The sequence below is a fragment of the Cannabis sativa genome, chromosome 3 (genome assembly GCF_029168945.1).
Source record: "Cannabis sativa cultivar Pink pepper isolate KNU-18-1 chromosome 3, ASM2916894v1, whole genome shotgun sequence".
Lineage (NCBI taxonomy): Eukaryota > Viridiplantae > Streptophyta > Magnoliopsida > Rosales > Cannabaceae > Cannabis > Cannabis sativa.
Window position 1 is genome coordinate 19842900 of NC_083603.1, and position 23180 is coordinate 19866079.

The 23180-nt window shown below is 33.0% G+C and overlaps 1 non-coding gene across 1 annotated transcript; it reads left to right on the forward strand.

Moving 5' to 3' along the window:
* Nucleotides 1–2278: 2278 nt before the first annotated feature.
* On the forward strand, nt 2279–2385 carry LOC115715515 (small nucleolar RNA R71). The gene has a single exon (XR_004011383.2). It is a non-coding gene; the product is annotated as a small nucleolar RNA R71 (small nucleolar RNA).
* Nucleotides 2386–23180: the final 20795 nt, after the last annotated feature.

The following is a 23180-nucleotide window of genomic DNA, read 5'->3' on the forward strand; positions in this document are numbered from 1 at the left end:
GCAGTAATATTCTTGCCCCGCCAATCTGTCTAGCATTTGATCAATGAAGGGCAAAGGGAAGTGATCTTTTCGTGTTGCTTTGTTGAGTTTTTTATAATCGATGCAAATCCTCCAACCAGTGACTGTTCTTGTAGGGATCAACTCATTCTTTTCATTCTTTATCACAGTCATTCCACCTTTCTTTGGAACCACTTGCACCGGGCTAACCCACTTACTATCTGAAATAGGATAAGTAACTCCAGCATCCAACCACTTAACTACTTCTTTTCTGACCACTTCTTTCATGGGTGGATTGAGTCTTCGTTGAGCGTCGATTGTTGGTTTGGCATTGTCTTCCATGAGAATTCGGTGCATCACTGTTGAAGGACTGATTCCTTTGACATCACCTAGTGTCCAAGCAATGGCCTTATTGTGAGCTCGGAATACCCTCAGAAGTCTATCAGTCTCCACATCAGAAAGAGAAGCTGAAACAATAACTGGCAGCTTTTTATCTTGACCAAAAAACTCATACCTCAAGTGACTAGGAAGCACCTTCAATTCAAGTTCTGGAGGCTTTTCAGTAGATGGCATTAGCTCTTTTGGAACTGCTCCCAATTCCTCAAAATACCTTCTGTTCAAGGGCCCATAAGAATCAAGCCACTTCACATAACCCATGACCTCTAGTCCCACTTGCTCCGTCAATTCATCTTCAGTTAAGCTTAGATCAAGAGGATCATCTATCAGCTTTTTCTCACCAACAATTTCATCAATCAAGTCAATGAAGAAACAGTTATCACTTGCCTTTGGGTACGTCATAGCCTTTAGCACATTAAAGACCACTTCTTCTCCTTGGACTCTCAGCTTTAATTCACCGTTCTGAACATCGATCAAGGCTTGGCCAGTTGCCAAGAATGGTCTCCCAAGAATGATTGGGACATTGCTATCTTCTTCCATATCCAAAACGATGAAATCAGCTGGAAAGATGAACTTGTCGACTTTAACTAACACAACCTCAATGACTCCTCTAGGATGGGCTAGTGATCGGTCCGCCAATTGGAGAGTTACTGTGGTTGGCTTTGCTTCACCCAGCTGCAATCTTTTAAACACTGATAGAGGCATCAAGTTAATGCTGGCTCCCAAGTCACAAAGTGCATTTATTCCTTCAATTCTCCCGATAGTACAAGGAATAGTGAAACTCCCTGGGTCTCTGGGTTTGGGAGGGAGTTTCTTCTGTAGAATGGCGATGCACTCTTCAGTTAGAGCCACTGTCTCATAATCCTCCATCTTTCTCTTCTTTGATAGAATTTCCTTCATAAACTTCACATAACTTGGCATCTGCTCTAAAGCTTCAGCAAAGGGAATGTTGATGTGAAGTCTTTTGAAGACTTCTAAGAATTTGGTGAACTGCTTGTCTAGGCTTGACTTTCTAAGCCTTTGAGGATAGGGTATTTTTACATGGTGATCACTGACAATTGGTGGAGACTGTTGTGGTTGTGTTGGGCTGTCAGTAGCCTTCTCTGATGTTGGTGTTGGGGTTGACATTGGTTGAGCTTCGTTCTCCTTTTCTCCATTCACTAATTGTGGCATTTCAGGACCATCATAATTTTTACCGCTTCTCAGGGTAATTGCTTTGCAGTTTTCTTTGGGGTTTAATTCAGTTGTCCTAGGCAGATTCCCTTGAGGACGAGTTGCTACTTGAGTTGCTAGTTGGCCCATCTGTGTCTACAGGTCTTTGATTGAAGATCTAGTTTCAGTCATGAATTGAAGCAATAAATCTGTTTGCAAACTAGAATTTCCACCAGAGGTTTGTTGCTGATTAAACTGTTCGTTCTGATTCTGGTTCTGATTTCGTTGCTGATAGAACCCACTATTTCTTCGGTTATTACCCTGGTTGAACCCATAATTGTTGTTGTTATTCTGTGAAAAATTTCCAATGGCTTTAGCTTCATCCATTGGCAAATCATCCACATCTGCTTAACACTCTGAAAAGTGGTGACTTCCTCCACATAACTCACAAACAACTTGGGCTTGTTTAGCTTGCCCTGCAATTAGCTTTGTCAATGCCTCAACCTGAGCTGTCAACTTTGTGATGGCATCAACCTCTAACACACCAGCTACCCTCTTTGATTAACTCCTTTCAGTTGGCCACTGCTGATTGTTTAGAGCCATCTCCTCCAATAGATCATAAGCCTCATTAGCACTTTTTCTCATAAAGGCTCCTCCAGCTGCTGCATCTATTAGAGTTCTAGTGTTTCCTACCAACCCATTGTAAAAGTTGTGGACCAGCATCCACTTCTCTATACCATGATGAGTGCACTTTCTGATCAGATCTTTAAACCTCTCCCAAGCCTCATGGAGAGATTCATTGTCTTGTTGGCAGAAGTTGTTGATTTCTCCTCTCAGCTTTGCAGACTTGGCTGGAGGGAAGAACTTTGACAAGAATTTCGTTGCCAGATCATTCCAGGTGGCAATAGAGTTGGGTGGTAAGGAGTTTAGCCAGCTCTTGGCTCGTTCTCTGAGAGAGAATGGGAACAGTCTCTGTCGAATGGCATCATCACTAACTCCATTAACTTTAAAAGTTTCACACAGTTCCATGAAGTTAGAGAGATGCAGGTTAGGATCTTCAGAAGGGAGGCCACCAAACTGAACTGAAGACTGCACCATTTGAAGTATGGCAGGTTTGATCTCAAAGTTATTTGCATCCACTGCCGGTGGCCTGATACATGACTGCAAGCCCGTCAGAGTAGGGAGAATGTAATCTCTCAAGCTGCGGCCATTAGCTTGATCTTCCACGGTGGCACCATTATTATCGTTATTACCTCCATTGTTCGCAGCATTAGCATTCACATTAGCAGCCATGATTTCTGAAGTTTCAGCAGTTTCTGAAACTCCTTCTTGCCTCTTGTTCTTTCGGTTTCTCCTACAAGTTTTCTCGATTTCAGGATCAACTGGTAATATGACAGCTTTTCCTTGATGGCGCATACACTTAGGATTCCTGAAATGGATCACGAAAATATTGCAAGAAAAAGGTTAGAAAAATCAGCAAGAGAAAATATACCAAAGTAGAAGTTAGTATAATTTGTGTAATATTAATCTTTAAACAATTCCCCGGCAACGGCGCCAAAAACTTGTTACGAAAATTTTGTTTATTACGCAAGTGTACGCAATCAAGTAGTATCTCACGCAAGTGAGGTCGAACCACAGGGAATTGGATTAAGTACTACTAAACTATACTTATGATTCTATTTGGTAAAATAATAAGTTTGCAATTTGAAAGTAAATAACTCAGAAATTAAAGAGAAAATAAACGAAGATTAATCAAGATGAGAGATTAGGGAGGTGAATCCTGTTGTTAAGCTACCAATGTGAATGACAGATTATAAATTAGCCTAACTCTTTTCAGATCTTTTAGGTTCTAAATAATGTATTCTCTAATTAACTTCTTAATTAAATCAACACAAAATCAGCATTACGCAATAATCTATTAGTCACTGAGGCTATGTAAATACTTTCGTTTCACATCAAAACCTAGACTATCTAAATTTTAGCATTCTCAATTCTCACTTTTCAGATTTCAAATTGAGATCATTAAACATGTAAAAGGTGATCAAGCTTGCACATGGGATTAAACACAAATAAAGATAGTATTCACACATAAGATAAAGGAATGGCAATTATTTATTAACTAGGCATAAACTTAAACAACAATCACCATCCTCCCTTATTGGGAAATTTAGTTCATAATAACTCTAAAAACATCCATGATTAATTCAGAAACAAAAACAAACATAAAGAAGAATTTAAAGGGTAAAAGAAAGAAACTAGAAGGTGATATCGCTCCGGGTCTTCAAGATAGCTTCCTCTCCACTTGCATCCACTATTAGGTCTATTTCTGCTCTCACCTGACCTTCAGTGTCGTATTCCTTATATAGGGATGAGTAGTGTGCCTCCAATTGAGAGAAAAATCAAAATTAGGTCAAAACCACGACGTCCGTACCAAGTCGCGACTAGCCCTTAAGCTGGTCGCGACTACAGGCAAACCTCGAAAATTAGAGGTTCTGCCAAATCTCGAAGTCGCGACCAGAGTCGCGACCTGGGAAAAGGGTCGCGACCTAGCTCTCATGAAGTCGCGACTACTGTAGCTTGTGGAGCTGAATTTTCCAATTTTTTTCCAGTTTATCCCAGTTTTTCGCCATTTGACTGAATTTGAACTTTAACACTCTGGGAACCTGAAATAATGAAAATCAAGCGTAAAACTGCTCCAAAAGACACTAATAGACGAGATAATGCTAACTTTAAAGACCCGAAACATAGGCAAACTGCTCCAAAAGACACCAATAGACGAGATAATGCTAACTTTAAAGACCCGAAACATAGGCTAATTATAACCTAACAGGCTCCTGTCCAGAAACTTTAGCAGGACATTACCCTAGAGGCTACTCCAGAGGCTGCACCATCCGGGGTAACCATAAAATGCAAGGGCAAGGGGAAAGCCAAGGCTCCACTGTTGGAAATATTTTACCAGGATCTAGATTTACTACCATGTATGTTTCATTAACATCCTAATATGAATTCTAAAACAATGAAATAAACACATATAAAGTTTAGGAAACCTTACATTGGGTGCAGCAGAATATAATGACTCCTTCCGTTCAGATCTCTAGCCCTTGATTCCTTTCTGTAGCAGAACATAATCAAGATCTGAACCTGGATCTCTTTCTCTCCTTCCTTGATGCTAATTCTCCTTCTTGTTGATTGGATTCTACATAATCTTCCACACTATGATTGAGATACCACTTGATGTGTGTGGGCACTACTCTATCACTAGGGTATTTCGAAATTGAAGAGAAGAAAAGGGAAGAAGAGTGGCGGCTTGGAGGCTCAGGTTTTTTTCTCTGAAAGAAATAAGATGCAACTCTTAGTTTCCTGAAGCCATCACTTTCTATTTACAGAAAGCCATCTAGGTTTAGGTTAGAATTGTATTGCATTAAAATAATGAAAATATAAATGGTAGAATACTTGCATAGTGGCCGGCCATGATATGGATAATGGGCCTCTCTTTGCAATTTTGCCATTTTGTCATTTTTGTATCTCATTTTCTCAAAAAAAATACCAATTTTTCCAATTCAACCATTTAAATACCAATTCTAATTATTTAATAACTATAAATTAATTATTAAATAATATTGTCATTTTAATATATTTATTAATTAGACATATAAAGTCTCTTAATTAATAAATAAAACCTAGAATCTCTTTTCTTCACAATTTTGCCGTTGCTTAGTGAAAATTCATAAACTAGACATAGTCTAACTTTAGAATTATAATTGATTAATTAAAATCAATTAATTGAGTCTTACAAGCCATATGGTCTCAACTAGTATGGGGACCATGGGCCTATATGACCGAGCTTCCAATAAGTCGAACCTAATTTTACCAAGTAAATTCCCTAACTTATTAATTCCTTATTGAATTCACACTTAGAACTTGGAATTGCACTCTCAGTTATATAGAACGCTCTATATGTTCCACGATATAGATACGCTATTAATTATCCATTGTTATGGTCCTAATTTGATCAATGACCCTCTAATAGATGATCTACATTGAATAGGAACTGAATTACCGTTACACCTTCAATGTATTTTATCCTTAAAACACTTAGCTCCGTATAAATGATATTTCAGCGAAGTGAAATGAGATCTCAACCATTTATGTCTGTTTAGCCAATCTCGAAGGATATCATCGTTTCACTTCTAAATTCCTATAGAAGTTATAGACTCGATATTTATGTTAGCGCTCCCACTCAATTATACTATCATTTTCCAAAAATGTACGTATCACCCTGACCCAAAAGTAGGCTCAACTAACAAATCAAATAACATGTATAATACTTTTGAGATCGAACCTAATCATATCAGGATTAAGATCATTTGATCTAGGATCAACAGGTGATATTGAATTGAATAGATATTACGGTAAATTTTTAACAAATCTAATCAAAGTTCAATATCGATCCCTTCCGATGTATACTCCATACATCCGATACTGGTAAACTTTGCCAATGCCCTGGAAAGGACATAACACTTATCCAAGGTGTAAGAATACCTATCGCTGATTATCATGCCAGTCTAAATCCAGTGAACTGACAAATCAGGGAATAAACTTTCAAACATATAATTAAGATTATATTCCACTGTGCTGACAACAATATAATCATTAACAAATTCATATGTTCTGGACTTAAATAGAATTCATACATTATATATAATCATGAAATAAATCATGTGTACCATGCAACATAAAATGTTATTTCTGATCTTTATTAATAAGTAAATCTGATTATATTGAAATGGGTTTTATTTAGGGCACAAAACCCAACAAACTCCCACTTGCACTAATATAAACAAAATGTGCATTTCAAATAATCTTAACACCTTGATATACAAATAAAGTGTAGTAGTAGTATACTCCTCGTAATAGGATCTGACAGGTTGTATTAACCACAACCTTTTCTCCACCATTACTCTTCCTTAATCACAAACTCCTTGATATTGTGAAATTCCTCTCTATATGTCACTCTCTTGGGATACTGGATTCTATACTTTTGGCAACTACTTTTTGGTTAATCGGGAAATAACACCAGTAGTTAAGACAAGTTGGAACGGTGCCACAAATGTATTGAACTTTCCTTAGACTGAATAAGTACCTTTCCTGCAACTTTAACATTCAGTCTCTCTCTGGTAGAGCTAGAGACTTCAGATAGGTTTCTACACTTCTCCAAAATCACTACTCCACCCCAGAGTAATCACCATCTTATCAGCAGACTTTCTAGCACAAAGGTAAGTCTCAAAATCTGATGTGGTGTAGTCTAAGAGTTTTAAACACACCCTTATCGACTAACATATAGTTCCTCTTCTTAATCTTAAGATTTACTTGATTGTCTTCCAATGTTCCTCTCCGGGATTAATCTGATACCTACTCATTACTCCCACTCAACAGCAGGTGTCTTGTAACACCCTAACTAATTTAGGCGTATTACGTGATTTTTAAACGTACTGTGCAGCTCGTTGCTAATCAACGAGGTTTATGGAAAAACGTGATTAATTAAAATTTTACTTTTTAATTAAACTTATAAAACAATATTACAAAAGACTCGGGATCCCGATAATAAAATCATTTACAAAAGATTTAACTGATTAACTGTTACAAAAATAAAAGTCGTCTAACGACCAGTTACAAAAAATCAGCCTCGCTGTCCCGATGATCGTACGCTCCAGGCCTAACCGCCTCGACATGTACAATCTTCTCAAGCTCGCTCACGGTCCATCAGCTTTAGCCTTGCCTTTACCTACACATAACGTAGAACTGTGAGTCGACAGACTCAGTAAGAAAAGCATAATAATACTCATACATAATTCTAGCTGCCGTGTCCAACACGATACTGAGTCCCGCTACTGCCGTGTCCAACACGGTACTGAGCCACTACTGCCATGTCCAACATGGTACTGAGTTCTGAACGTTCATAGGGACGGTACTATTGACACGTAACAACACGATCGGTCGAGCCGGTCATACTCATTCTTGGTCATACTCCGGCTGTCTGGGCGTGTTACTATATCCTCCTGATCGGTCGAGCCGGTCATACTCGGCGCTTGGTCATACTCCGGCTGTACCGACGGGATACGTCAATAGTACGGAACCACCAACCAAGTGTCGGCTGATCGGTCAAGCCGGTCATACTCATTCTTGGTCATACTCCGGCACTGTACCGACGTGACAGGGTTGGATGGTTCGAAGCCAACATACAACTAATGTAATCTAACAGGCTTCCTACATGCTCGCTAAACATGTAATCTACATATGCATCTTGTTATACTAATCTTACCCGGATTCCGAATTCGGGTGTGCCGTCAACCCGACCGGAACCGAAGCCGAGCGGATTACTGGCTCCTAAACCATAAAAATCACAACGCTATAAGTGACACGCTAAATCACTTCACGGGGACTAAAACTAGGAACTAAAAGTTTCCCTATCGATAAAAAGCATGGCAATACCCCTTAAAACACAAAAACGAGGAAAAACACGGGTTCTGAAAATTCCCCAACCGGTAGACCGGTTGCCCAACCGGAATTCCGGTTCTGGGAAGTCGGGACCCTCATCCGAATTCGGATGCACAACCTAATTCCGGTTCCTCGCGAGCGACAACATCAAATTTTCATAACTTGCTCAAATCAACCCCAAATCACCTCAAACTTTCCAGACCTGTTCTATACCTTCCCTAGAACATATCCAAGGCATCAAAACAACCCAGAAACCTCAAACACGAAAAATGCCATTGGAGCTCAAGCTTTGAGTTCTAAACTCAAACTTGAGCAAAACCACCTAATCATGCATTCCACTAGCTTAATTCTACTTAATCAAGCTTATCTAAGCCTCTAAAAACAATTAACAACAACAACAATAACTCAGAAACAGATTCACAACATTTTCTTCCAAAAATCACATTTTTGCATAGAAAACTCAAAGCTTTAAACAACCTAACTAACATGCTTCAAAACAGCTCAATTAACATCAATTAAACATGATTTAAACTTCAGAAATCAACAATCAAACACAGCAATAACAACAGCCACAAAAAGCATGCATTTACTCAACTTTTTACCATTTTCTTCAAGAAAATAAAGGAGGAAAATTAAGAAACACTTACCACAAACAAGAGTTCCAAAGTTATGATGAATCTAGCTTGAATTTTGATGAAAAACCCAGCCTTTGAACCACATGCACCCAGCCGAAAATGAGAAGGAAAAGAGAGAGGTTTTTCCTATTTTCTAAGTTTGTGATTTTTTTTGATAAAAAGGGAAAATGAAATAAACTAACATGCATTATTCATTTCAGCCAAGTTTTAAATAAAATAGCATTTATTTTTCAAATAAACAAGTCACTAAAAGACAAAAAGTCATTGGGGCAAAAAGACCATTTTGCCCCTCCATACTAAAATCACATAAAAATCACTAAAGGGGTATTTTTGGGAAATCCTAAATTCCCGGCCATTCCCGACATTCCCAATGTCTAAAACCCGTCCCCAAACTACTAACATACTAAGTTGTGATTTCTACTGAGCCAAACGCCGAGTTCCAAAAGACCGGGCACCGGAAATGCAAAATATGAAAACTACTGAATAACATAACCATGCATTTCTGAATTCCATAAATAACAGTAATAAATTATTTAAATAGCTATAAATAGTTTCATAATTAGTCATAAACAACTGCTAATTTCGAAATTAACTAAGCGGGCTTTACATGTCTGGTCTAAGGCATACTAAAGCATATCTGAGACCTCTCACTGTTGATTTAAGAAATTCTTTCATGGCTTTATCTTTTCTGGAATAGTTGAGACTTTTCCTTAGATAAATAAAATCTATGTCTAGAAGTTGTGAAGCTTCTATAGATTGCCATTAAAAAGGAAATGCTTCATCATCTTACCGAAGTAAGCTGCTTGCACTAGAGTAAGTAATTAGCCAGGTATACCATGAGCCATAGGTTAGATAAACTCAAACCTATAATACTAGGAACATGAAGTTTTGTTAAGTCCATTGAATAGACTTATTAACGAAAATTTCCTTTCATGTCCTTGTAATAGAAAACTTTAGGTTACTCCATGTGAATGGATTAAACCATAGTTTTCTTGGCTTTTCTTCTTAGTTTCTTATTTTGACAATCCATTACTTGTTTAAACTCACAATGGATTTTAATCACTAGTGTCTTCCAAGTCATAAGAAGGTGAGTTCCTAGAAACCCTCCCACTACGACAAGGTACCGTGAATTATGTCTATGAAAACTAAATGGTATTAACCTCTTCGGTTGTGTCAAGATAACAGAGGCAGTGGGATCATCATATGTAGAATAAGATCATAGAACATTGTTGGAATCAACAAAAAAATATCTCTTTTGTTTGCTACTTTATTTTCAGACTTAGTCATTTTCTTAGAAAATTAGTATTTGTTTAAACAAACACTTTCTTATCAATTGACTATGGGATGTTCCACCCCTAATCACTTAGAATAGCTAACAAACATGCAAACCATGGTTAACAGTTCTAGCTTTTCGATTAGGTCATCCATGAATCTAGTAATGATTTACACTAAGTACCCAACCATTGCATCATTCTAAAATTGTATTACCATAGAAGGACTTAAGCAACGAATAGTAACTAATCATCAATATGCAAATTGAATTTCTAGGGAGGTAAGTTAGGATATAATTCAAAATCAACTTAATGATCTTTGAACTGCATATCTACTAACTATTTCTCCACCCCTATCAGTTCGTAAGATCTTTAAACCACTTACCTTAATGGTTTTTACCATTGCTAGAAATTCATGAAATTTTTCAAACATTTCAAATTTCTTTTGCACAAGGTAAAATCTAGGGTGATCGTTTTAAGAATTTAACGAAAAACTCATATCCACCCCAGAATGTACATCCATCTGCGAATGAGATGAACTTATTTTCAGTGGATATAGGCATATTAACTCTTTGTAGAGAATAATCTTGTCAAAAACACTATGAACAAGATACAAATGCCATAGATTTATAAAATATGGTTGTGTCTTTTGATGACTCAGTTTTAGTTACATCAAAGAGTGCAAGTGGATCCTGGTCACAGAATACTAAACTCATATTCCATACAGTTTGAATCCATTGATAGAAAATGGTTATTAAACACTTGTGAAAGTGTAACTGTATAATGAGTAATTCTTTCTTGGACCACCACTACTAATTTAACTCTAAGTCTGATTTGCCCATACAAGTAGGAGATTTCTAAGAGTGAGGATTTATATCATTTTGGGATAGAATTTTGGGAATATAATCATATGCGTCATTTAATTTCTTAAGAAAAAATATGGAATGACATGAAATGATTTATAGACCATTCATCCAATGATATGTTATTGAGTTAATTCGAAATGAATAAGCTAAGAGGAATTAGGATAATTTCGTTTTTAAATAAGAATCCAACGATGCTTCGATTAGCGAGAGTCAAAGTAATCTTATTTATACAATCTTCTTGTTTCATATTGTAGATACTAGTCTAAGGTGTCATCAATGGATGAACAGCTAGATGTTGCATTTACAATATTTATCTTTTGAGATCTAACACTATTATTTTTGTCTAATGGTTGACAATCCATTAGGGATTTGTCCCATTAGAACAACAAACCAAGTTAGACCAACAATGAAGATTCGAAATTAAACTACAATTTTATAACAGAAATAACATGGTTCAATATAAATTCATACACAATTCAGAAATTATTAAACGTATAGCAAGTAGAAATGACAAGTGAAAATACTAAAACATACAATCCTAAATAATTTCCAAGGTCTTCAACAAACTGATATCAATGTCCCGTTTAGGCGAGAGTCAGTGATACCATCTATTGAATAGAGTTGTTAGCTAATCTAAAATGATAAACATTCTAGCAACCTTTTATTCTATCAAGATCAAAATCCAGCGTTGTCCCGTTTAGGCGAGATTCAAGGCCATTCTACCTTATGAGCTTCCACCATTGTTTCATACTTTTGTAAGTCAAATACCGTCGCCACCATTAGGGTCATCAATACTAATATAAAACACTTAGAAATAATACTTATCTTTCGAGATTCTACGGCGTTAAATTGCTAATGAACGCTCCTCTATTAGGGGGGATTACTCACTAAAACAAGAACTATGTAAAACCAACAATGGAGATCGAATATCCTAATAATAGTAAAGCTCATTATTTAAAGTGTATTTTCTTCTAATATTTATTTTAATCAATTTATTTTAAATATATATTTATTTAATTAAAATTTCCAATCTAGAATGAAAAATTCTAAATATAAATTTTAATTTAATATTTATAAATTATACTTAGATGGATATGAAAATAACATGAATTATTTCCATCTTAGTAATAATTTCCAATAAATATTTAGAAAAATATTCAATTTAAGTTGTTTCAAAATTAATTTTAATTAATTTACAACTCAAATTTAATTTTCTATAAATATATATATATATATTGTATTTCGAAAAATTGAAGTATATAAGAATACTTTCAAACAATGCTTTAAAATAAAATAAAATTAAATCCTGGAAAAATTATTCTAATTTTATGTTGGCCCAAAATTAATTAATAAAAATTAATTTTCAACAAAAATATAATTTTCCTATTAAATTAAATATTTAAGAAAAATTTCAAATATTTAAGTATCATGATTAAGAATCAACTTAAATATTAATTTTCTATTTAATTAAATACACTAGAAAAATACTTTAAGCAAAACAGATAATATCTATCTAGACTTTCATTGACTAATTAATTCATTTTCTAATTAAATATATTTTAGTTCATTTATTTTAATTAATCATTAAATGAAAAAATCATTGATTTAAGTTGGTCCAAAAGTAAATAATTTTCAACTTTAATCTATTTTTCAAATAAAATTCGAAATTTCTGCATTAAAGAAATGCAATTTCAAAATTGTGGGAAAAAGATTAATAAAATAAAATAAAATAAAATATATTTTGAAAAATATTCAAATTTAAGCTGTTATGAAATTTTAGAGAAAATTTCCAACTTAAAATAATTTTCTATCTAATTAAATATCATGAAAATAACAATATTTAAGTATCATGATGAAAATAACAATATTTAAGTATCATGATGAAAATCAACTTAGATATTGAATTTTTAATTTAATTAAATGTATTAAATTCAAGAAATAAATAATTAAGTGTAGAGGAGACTTAATTATTAATTCTAGTTTAATACTAGGAAAAATATACTTAACTTAGATTGTACCAAAATTAATTATTAAACAATTAATTTCACAATCTATGATATTTTCCTATTTTAATATTAGAAATAATAACTAGTATAGAAATAACTATCTAGAAAATATCTCAATTTAACTAAGTATCTTTTCAAAAATTTGGAAAATATCTAATTTAAGCTGTTATAGAAAGAATCTAAAATAACCAACTTAAAAATTTCCAAATAAAATTTAATTAAATATCAAAATTAAGTTGTAACTACCTAATTTAAGAATATTCCATTTTAAGTTTAACAACTTAAAAAATATCTCTAGAATCTTCAATAACCAACTCCTAAAATTCCTCAACTTAATTTCAAATTCAAAAGATATTCAAATTTAAGTTGATATGAAAAAATTAGTTAGAAATAACTACTTTATAACTTAAATAGGAATATTTAATGAAATTATTAAAATAAGCTTCAAAAAAAATCTAGTTAGTTAAAATTCTTTATTTAATTAAATACAAGAAAAATACAAATAGTTTATCTAGAAATAATATCTTAAATTAAGAGTGTTTTTCTTAAAATTAACTTTAAAATATTAAAATGAAAATAAATTTAATATATTTTAAAAGTTAATTATGTTGCTAATCAATTTTATTAGGTTAAACTAATTTAATTAACCTAATACAGTTAATCAAATCAGGCAAATGGGCCTTCACAATTGGGGTAGTTCATGTGAGGGGGAGCTGGGTTCAGTATGTCGTACCCACTTCTATTGGCCCCCATCTCTCACATAAGGCCCAAAAGAGAGGAATTTAACCTTAAAATAAATAACTGTTATTAATTGAATAGGTCCAAAAACTAAATGGGCCTAAATAAAATCTATCATGGTGTGACATTTTATTTAGCAACAACCTATATGCATCTAAACATAAAGTAAACATATAGGCTCACACAGGTACACAGATTTGGATGGATCCTATCATGTTACTAGGTCATACACATATGAAAGAAGAATGTAAAATTTACTTGTTACAAATTATTTACTTGACCTATTGACAATTGAACCATGAGTTAAAATTAGATCATTGGATCTGTCAACAAGTTAACAATGGCAATTTAGATCGAGCAATAATAGGTTTTAGTAAACTTATAAACAAGCTAAAACACATACTCCTGCAACAAGTTGACTTTGGATAGTTGGATGTAGGATTTATTTAATTTTAAATTAATTAAAAAAAATCGAAAAATAATATTTAAATAAATAAAAAAAAAATTCGGTTTTTAAAAAAAAATAAAAATTTAAAATTAAACCTACAATTTTGAAAAATTAGGTTTCAACTAACCTAAATATCATTTCAAAAATTTGCTAACCATCTTTTAAATTTTTCATGTTATTTTATAAATTAAATATTCAATAAAATAGAATGATAATAAATATATTTTCTGATTTTATAATTTAATTTAAATAAAAAAATAACAAAATTTAAAAGTTAGCAAAAATATCTTATTTCTATTTAAAATATCATGATTATAGTAATTTTATTTTAAATTTAAATAAGGTCAAATAATTTAAAAATAAAATAATTTAAAAAAGGAATATGCGACCCTAAATTTAAAATTAAGATAAAATAATCAAATTTAAAAATAAGATAGATAATTAAGCAAAAAATATAAATATTTACATATTTCAAGTTCAAATTACACTAATATCATAAATTAATTTTAAAAAATCCAATTAATTTAATTCTGATAATTAGAATGAAATAGGTATAGAAAATATCTAAATACAAAACTACACAAAAAATCGGAAGTTAATTCCATGAAATAGCATGAAAAATCGAAGAAAAACGAAAACATTGTGAGATGTACGGACGGTATGCGAGGCACACCATCCAGGTGCACATCCTTGGGCGCAAGGGGCTGCTTGGGTGCACAAAGGGTGCTGCCAGCAGCCAGCCGCGCGCACAAGGGTGTGTCACCACTCCCGATTTTTTTAAAACTTCAAAAAATCATAACTAATACAAATAAAATCGAAATTAAGTTCTGTGAAAAAGTAAATTGCTTAATTTTTTCCAAACTATCCAATAAAAATAATTCCAGAAACAAAAATTCAATTATTTTTCATAAAATTTCACAAGCATCAATCAATCATCATATAACACACAGATCAACATGAAACCATCCAAATCAACACATATCATTGTTTTAATTCATATTTCATGAAAGTAAATCATTACCATGGCTCTGAGGCCAGTTGTTGGAAATATTTTACCAGGATCTAGATTTACTACCATGTATGTTTCATTAACATCCTAATATTAATTCTAAAACAATGAAATAAACACATATAAAGTTTAGGAAACCTTACATTGGGTGCAGCGGAATATAATGACTCCTTCCGTTCAGATCTCTAGCCCTTTATTCCTTTCTGTAGCAGAACATAATCAAGATCTGAACCTGGATCTCTTTCTCTCCTTTCTTGATGCTGATTCTCCTTCTTGTTGATTGGATTCTACATAATCTTCCACACTATGATTGAGATACCACTTGATGTGTGTGGGCACTACTCTATCACTAGGGTATTTCGAAATTGAAGAGAAGAAGAGTGGCGGCTAGGAGGCTCAGGTTTTTTCTCTGAAAGAAATAAGATGCAAGTCTTAGTTTCCTGAAGCCATCACTTTCTATTTATAGAAAGCCATCTAGGTTTAGGTTAGAATTGTATGGCATTATAATAATGAAAATATAAATGGTAAAATACTTGCATAGTGGCCGACCATGATATGGATAATGGGCCTCTCTTTGCAATTTTGCCATTTTGTCAATTCTGTATCTCATTTTCTAAAAAAAAAAAAAACTAATTTTTCCAATTCAACCATTTAAATGCCAATTCTAATTATTTAATAACTAAAAATTAATTATTAAATAATATTGTCATTTTAATATATTTATTAATTAGACATATAAAGTCTTTTAATTAATAAATAAAACCTAGAATCTCTTTTCTTCACAATTTTGCCCTTGCTTAGTGAAAATTCATAAACTAGACATAGTCTAACTTTAGAATTATAATTGATTAATTAAAATCAATTAATTGAGTCTTACAAGCAGTATGGTCTCAACTAGTATGGGGACATTAGGCCTATATAACCGAGCTTCCAATAAGTCGAACCGAATTTTACCAAGTAAATTCCCTAACTTATTAATTCCTTATTGAATCCACACTTAGAACTTGGAATTGCACTCTCAGTTATATAGAACGCTCTATATGTTCCATGATATAGATACGCTATTAATTATCCATTGTTATAATCCTAATTTGATCAATGACCCTCTAATAGATGATCTACATTGAATAGGAACTAAATTTCCGTTACCTTCAATGTATTTTATCCTTAAAACACTTAGCTCCGTATAAATGATATTTCAGCGAAGTGAAATGAGATCTCAACCATTTATCTCAGTTTAGCCAAGTTCGAAGGATATCATCGTTTCACTTCTAAATTCCTATAGAAGTTATAGATTCCATATTTATGTTAGCGCTCCCACTCAATTATACTATCATGTTCCCAAAATGTACGTATCACCCTGACTGTCAAAAGTAGGCTTAACTAACAAATCAAAGAACATGTATAATACTCTTGAGATCGAACCTAACCATATCAGGATTAAGATCATTTGATCTAGGATCAACATGTGATATTGAATTGAATAGATATTACGGTAAATTTAAATAAATCTAATCAAAGTTCTATATCGGTCCTTCCGATGTATACTCCATACATTCGATACTGGTAAACTTTACCAATGCCCTGGAAAGGACATAACACTTATCCAAGGTGTAAGAATACCTATCGCTGATTGTCATGCCAGTCTAAATCCAGTGAATTGACAAATCAGGGAATAAACTTTTGAACATATAATTAAGATTATATGTGTTGGAATTTATTTTACCAGGATCTTAGATCTACTCACAAGTATGTTTATTAACATCCTAAATAAGAACTTTCTAAAACGATGAAATTAAACACATATCAAGTTTAGGAAACCTTACATTGGGTGCAGCGGAATAATATGACTCCTTCCGTTCAGATATCTAGCCCTTGATTCCTTTCTGTAGCAGAGCATTATCAATATCTGAACCTGGATCTCTTTCTCTGAATCTATGATGCTGAAACTCCTTTGCTGATGATCTTTCTTCACGATCTTCCTCACTATGATTGAGGTATCACTTGATGTGTGTGGGCACTACTCATACACTAAGGTAGTTCGAAATTCAAAGGAAGAGAAAGAAGAAGTGGCAGCTAAAGATAGGGAGAGAGAAAGCTCAGTTTTTCTGAATCAGAAGTGTAGAAAATTTAGTGTAATTTTCCTGAAGCCTTCACTATCTATTTATAGCATTCCACTAGGGTTAGGTTTGAATTATTTGGCATTAAAATAATGAAAATATCAGTTTAAATTTCCTACAAAAGTGGCAGGCCCTATACTAGTGGATTTGGGCCTCACTTTTTGCAATTTTGCAGTTTTACCTTTTCTGCACCTGATTTTCTCAAAAATGCCAATTTTCAAATTCAACCATTTAAATGCCAATTCTAACTATTTAATAACTATAAATAATTATTAAATAATATTGTCATTTATCATATTTATTAATTGAACCATACAAAGTATCATAATTAACAAATATGCCCCTATAAACTCTTTCTTTACAATTTCGCCCTTACTTAGTGAAAATTTCACAAATAGACATAGTCTAATTTGTGAATTATAATTGATTAATCAAAACCAATTACATGAGTCTTACAAGCAATATTATCTCAACTAGTGGGGGGACCATGGGTCTATATAACCGAGCTTCCAATAAGTAGATCAAGAATTTAGCACTAAAATTCACTAACTTATTAATTCTTCGTTGAATCCACGCATAGAACTTAGAATTGCACTCTCAGTATATAGAATGCTCTATATGTTCCACCATATAGACACATCATTAGTTATCCATTGTTATAATCCTAATGTGATCAATGATCCTCTATATGAATGATCTACACTGTAAAGGGATTAAATTACCGTTACACCCTACAATGTATTTATTCCTTAAAACACTTGACCCCGTATAAATGATATTTCGGCTTATGTGAAATGAGTACTCCACCATTTATGTTCGTTTGGTCAAGCTCGAAGGAGATCATCCTTTGCTTACTATTCGCCAGATAGAAGCTATAGATTCCATGTTTATGATAGCGCTCCCACTCAATTGCACTACCGTGTTCCCAAAAAGTACGTATCACCCTGACCAAAAGGTAGGCTTAACTAACAATTCAAGGAACACGAATAGCCTTTCAAGATTGAGCCTAATCATAACAGGATTAAGATCATTTGATCTAGGATCAACTAGGCGATATTGACTTGAATAGATTTTACGGTAAGTTTAATTAAATCTAAGTCAAAGTTCAATATCGATCCCTTCCGATGCATACTCCATGCATCCAACCTGAGCTTTACTTTAACCAATGCTCTGGAAAGAACATAGCACTTCTCCAAATGCAAGTAAACTCTTGTTGTAGATTATCATATCAGTAAAACCCTGTGTCTGATAAATCTAGGAAACTTTATTCACATAGTCATGTTTACTTTCCAATGTGTTGACGGCACAATAAACAGGATCAAGTATGTGAAAAGGGTTTCAGATGAATTTATACATTATGTACATATAATCATGAAATAAATCATGTGAACCATGCAACACTAAATGTTATTTCTGATCTATATTAATAAGTAAATCTGATTATATTGAAATGAGTTTTATTTAGGGCATAAAACCCAACATCCACATCCTACGCATGTATTCAATGCTTCCATCTGGGAGACAGATCAAAAACTCTACAACTTCAGATCATATGGCATTCTGGAGATTTATCCCACCAAAGCCAGAGTACACAACATTCCAGGGTTGATGTGGCATAGGTTATCTACCGTAGAAGAGCCGGCTTCCGTGAGCACAGAGGAATTTAGTGCTTGGAGCTGGTCCCACATCATGAGTGGGGCATAACTCCCCTTGAGGAGTTACTTTGCAAAATTTATTGCGCGGATAGGGATAGCCCCCTTTCAAATAATTCCTCTGGCTTACAAGCTCTTAGTCGGATTGTAATATCCCGATAAGCCTAATGGTAAATAATAGGGTTTATATTTATATTATGGGTTAATCAGGTAATAAGTAGGATTATGATCCTACTAATGTATTTCAGCCTAAAATTTAAATTTTGCTATAAGTGAGTAAATAAGCGTAATTTGTTAATTACGGAGATTTATATAGCATGTGTGAATGTAATATGAGCTATATGTAGAATAAATTTTTAGATTCGGGGACCCTGAAGACTCGATAAGTGGATATATAAGCGTAATTTGTTAATTACGGAGATTTATTTGAAATACGTGGATATAATATAAGTTATTTGTGAAATAAAAATATTTTCATGTTCGGCGACCCTGGAGACCCGATTGGAGGCCAAAAATGTCACAACAGTTTTAGTTAGAAATATTGATGGGATTATTAGGATAAGTTGATTTTAAAAATATCGGAGTATTTTAGGGTACTCGAAGTTGGCCAAATACTCTAAAAATAGAGATTTCTTAGTGGCTAAAAAATAATAAGATAACTATAAATAATAAAGTTTTTATTAATATTATATTATTATTATTATATATAAAAACGAAGCATCAGTTTCGTTTGTTTCAAAAATGTATATATATACATTAAGTTTTAAGTTATAACAGTAGAGAAGAAGAAGGAACGAACGAACGAATCCTCGTTCTCCTTCCTTCGACAAAACCTTCTCCTTCTATATCCATTTTCCTTGATTTTCTATCCAAAACTTAGCGATCTAAGCTCCGATAGTAGCAGGATAGCAAATCCTTGAACAGGAAAAGCTTAAGGTATGGTTTAATTTCGTTTTAAGTTTAAAAACAATTGGTTTCGTATAGGAGTTTTGTGAATTTGAATAGTTATGAAGGTTCTGGCCATATAGGATTGTTCTCGAGTAGTCATGGGACTAGTTCCGTGTTAGAAATTATTTTACCAGGATCTTAGATCTACTCACAAGTATGTTGATTAACACCCTAAATATGAATTTTCTAAAACGATGAAATAAACACATATAAAGTTTAGTAAAACCTTACATTGGGTGCAGCGAAATAATATGACTCGTTTCGTTCAGATATCTAGCCCTTGATTCCTTTCTGTAGCAGAGCATTATCAATATCTGAACCTGGATCTCTTTCTCTGATTCTTTAGTGCTGAAACTCCTTCTTGCTGAAAGTCTTTCTTCACGATCTTCCTCACTATGGTTGAGGTATCACTTACTGTGTGTGGGCACTACTCTAACACTAAGTAATTTTTCGAAATTGAAGAGGAAGAAGAAAGAGAAAGGGTCGGCCAAAGATAGGGAGAGAGAAAGGCTCAGTTTTTTCTGAATGAAAAGTCAGAAGAAAATTGTGTAATTTTCCTAAAGCCTTCACTATCTATTTATAGCATTCCACTGAGGTTAGGTTTGAATTATTTGGCATTAAAATAATAAAAATATCAGTTTGAAAATTCATTCCAAGTGGCCGGCCATGTAGAGTAATGGGCCTTACTTGGATTTTGCAGTTTTCTCAATTCTGCATCTGATTTTCTCAAAAACGCCAATTTTCAAATTCAACCAATTAAATGCCAATTCTAACTATTTTATAACTATAAATAATTATTAAATAATATTGTCATTTATCATATTTATTAATTGAACCATACAAAGTATCATAATTAACAAATATGCCCCTAAAACTCTTTCTTTACAATTTCGTCCTTACTTGGTGAAAAATTCACAAATAGACATAGTCTAATTTGAGAATTATAATGGATTAATCAAAACCAATTATATGACTCTTACAAGCAATATTATCTCAACTAGTGCGGGGACCATGGTCTATATAACCGAGCTTCCAATAAGTAGATCAAGAATTTATTACTAAAATTCACTAACTTATTTATTCTTCGTTGAATCCACGCATAGAACTTAGAATTGCACTCTCAGTATATAGAATGCTCTATATGTTCCACCATATAGACACATCATTAGTTATCCATTGTTATAATCCTAATTTGATCAATGATCCTCTATATGAATGATCTACACTGTAAATGGATTAGATTACCGTTACACCCTTGTAATATCAAGATTAAAATAGTATTTAATTTTTTTTTTTGGAATATTAATGGTGCGAGGATAATTATCTCATTCATTTGTGTTGTTAGTGAGTAGAGACTATTGCTTAGAGTAGTTGTACCAATTTTCTAAAGAGAGTTAAAGTTGTATTAACTACGAAAGTAAAATATTATGGTATTTTCATCAGTACGTAATCGTTTAATTAAAGCCCGATATGAAAGTCCATTAAGTTTTCTTTATAATATATTTATTTGATTTAAATAATTGTATAAGTGGTATTAAATAATATTATTATTTAATTAATGTGAGAAAATTCGTAAGTTTAGAGAAATTCGCAGGTTTAGAAACTGTTTTACTAAAACAACCATATCTAGAGTTTTATAACTCCGATTGAGGTGATTCTAGTGGCGTTGGAAAGATAATTCAAAGATCTATAAATTTCGTAGAAATAGCTATATCATAATTCGTAATTTTTCTAGGTAAAAATTAAGCCCTAAAGTTACGAGATTGAGAGCTTACAATTTAAATTTAAAAGTTAGATATTTGTTTATTTAATAATTTATCATATTATTATTGTTATTATGTTATTATTATAATTATTCATAAAACTAAACCTAATAAGAGTCAGATAGTATAGGTTTCCTTCAACCCTAAAATTATATCGTTCTTTTCTTCCCATGAGCAAGACTAACCCTAAAATTTTCAAGTCATCTTTCCATTACATCCTTAGCCAAATCTATACCTCTCTTCACTCTCATCTTTGATCACCATCATCTTATGTCTATCGATCCAATCAGCTTGATGTATTTGAGGTAAGAAACTCTACATTTACTAATTTATTGATCACAATAGGACAATATTCGTAGGTCTCCTTTTCTTATTTTTCAAAATGAAACGTGTCTCAGTAAAACTATCATATCTCTTAAAATACTCATCCGATTCTCACAATCTTGGTGTCTATAGAAAGCTTATTACATTTTCCATAATTCTTATGAAGAAAGGTTTTACTGAATCGAAATTTATCTATGTCAAAAATTAGTATTTCTACGCTGTTTATTGTAAATCGTTTTTCATATTTTCTATATAAGTTATCTCAGTAAAATCTGAATATCTCTCTGAATAATGATCCGATTCTAGCGATATTGGTACCGTTGAAAAGATAATTCAATGTTCTAAATGTTTTATGAAGAAACCATTCACCAATTATTGATTATTATAAGTCAAAATTATTGTTTTATTGCTGTAGTTTGAAATCCATTTGTTTCAGGATTTCTAAAAAAACTGTTTCGGTATAATATCTATATCTCTTACGTTATAACTCCGATTTAAAGATTTTTGTGTCATTAGAAAGGGAATTCGATTTTCTAAAACTTTTATGAAGAGAGTATTTTCTGATTTAGAATATTTCAGTATCAAAACTTTGTATTTCCGATGTCTCCTGTGATTCGTTACTCCATATTCCTTCTCAGAAATAGTTTCAGTAAAACTATCATAACTCCCTCAGTTTTAATCCATTTTTAATGATCTATATATCGTTGGAAAGATAATTGAATTTCCTATAATTTTCATGAAGGAAACTTTCACTGAGTTCGTGTAGTTATTGGTCAAAAATAGTGTTCTTTCTGTTGTACTGTACGAGTACAAATTTTAATGATAGGGCCTTGACCCATGTGTTGTTATAGGTAGTAGTGACGAGATAACAAGTCTTAAGCAGCGGGATTTGAGGTAAGGAAATTAGATAGTTTTGTATGTGTTTATATGCATAAATTTAAACTATTTATGTATTGAAATATGATTTATGATTTGTTATTATGAATATGCATATGGTACTGAGAATGTGTGGTATGGACACAATATGAGTTTGTGAATTGATACATAGATTATGGTGGTATGACTTGTATATGTTGTATGTTGTATTTGTATGTTTCAAGTTGTATGTTGTATGATGTATTTGTATGTTGCATGTTGTATGTTGTATGATGTATGCTAACGTCTCAGGTAAAGTGGGGGACCATGGTGGGGTATGATACGGGATAAGGCCGTTGAATGTAGAGATACCCTACCCTGCATTTTACTGAGTCGTGTATGAGATTGTTATGGTGGGTATGATACAGTGATGTTACTGTTGAATATAGAGATACCCTATCCTATAACAATGGTAGGGCTGCATAGGCCCATGTTATTATAT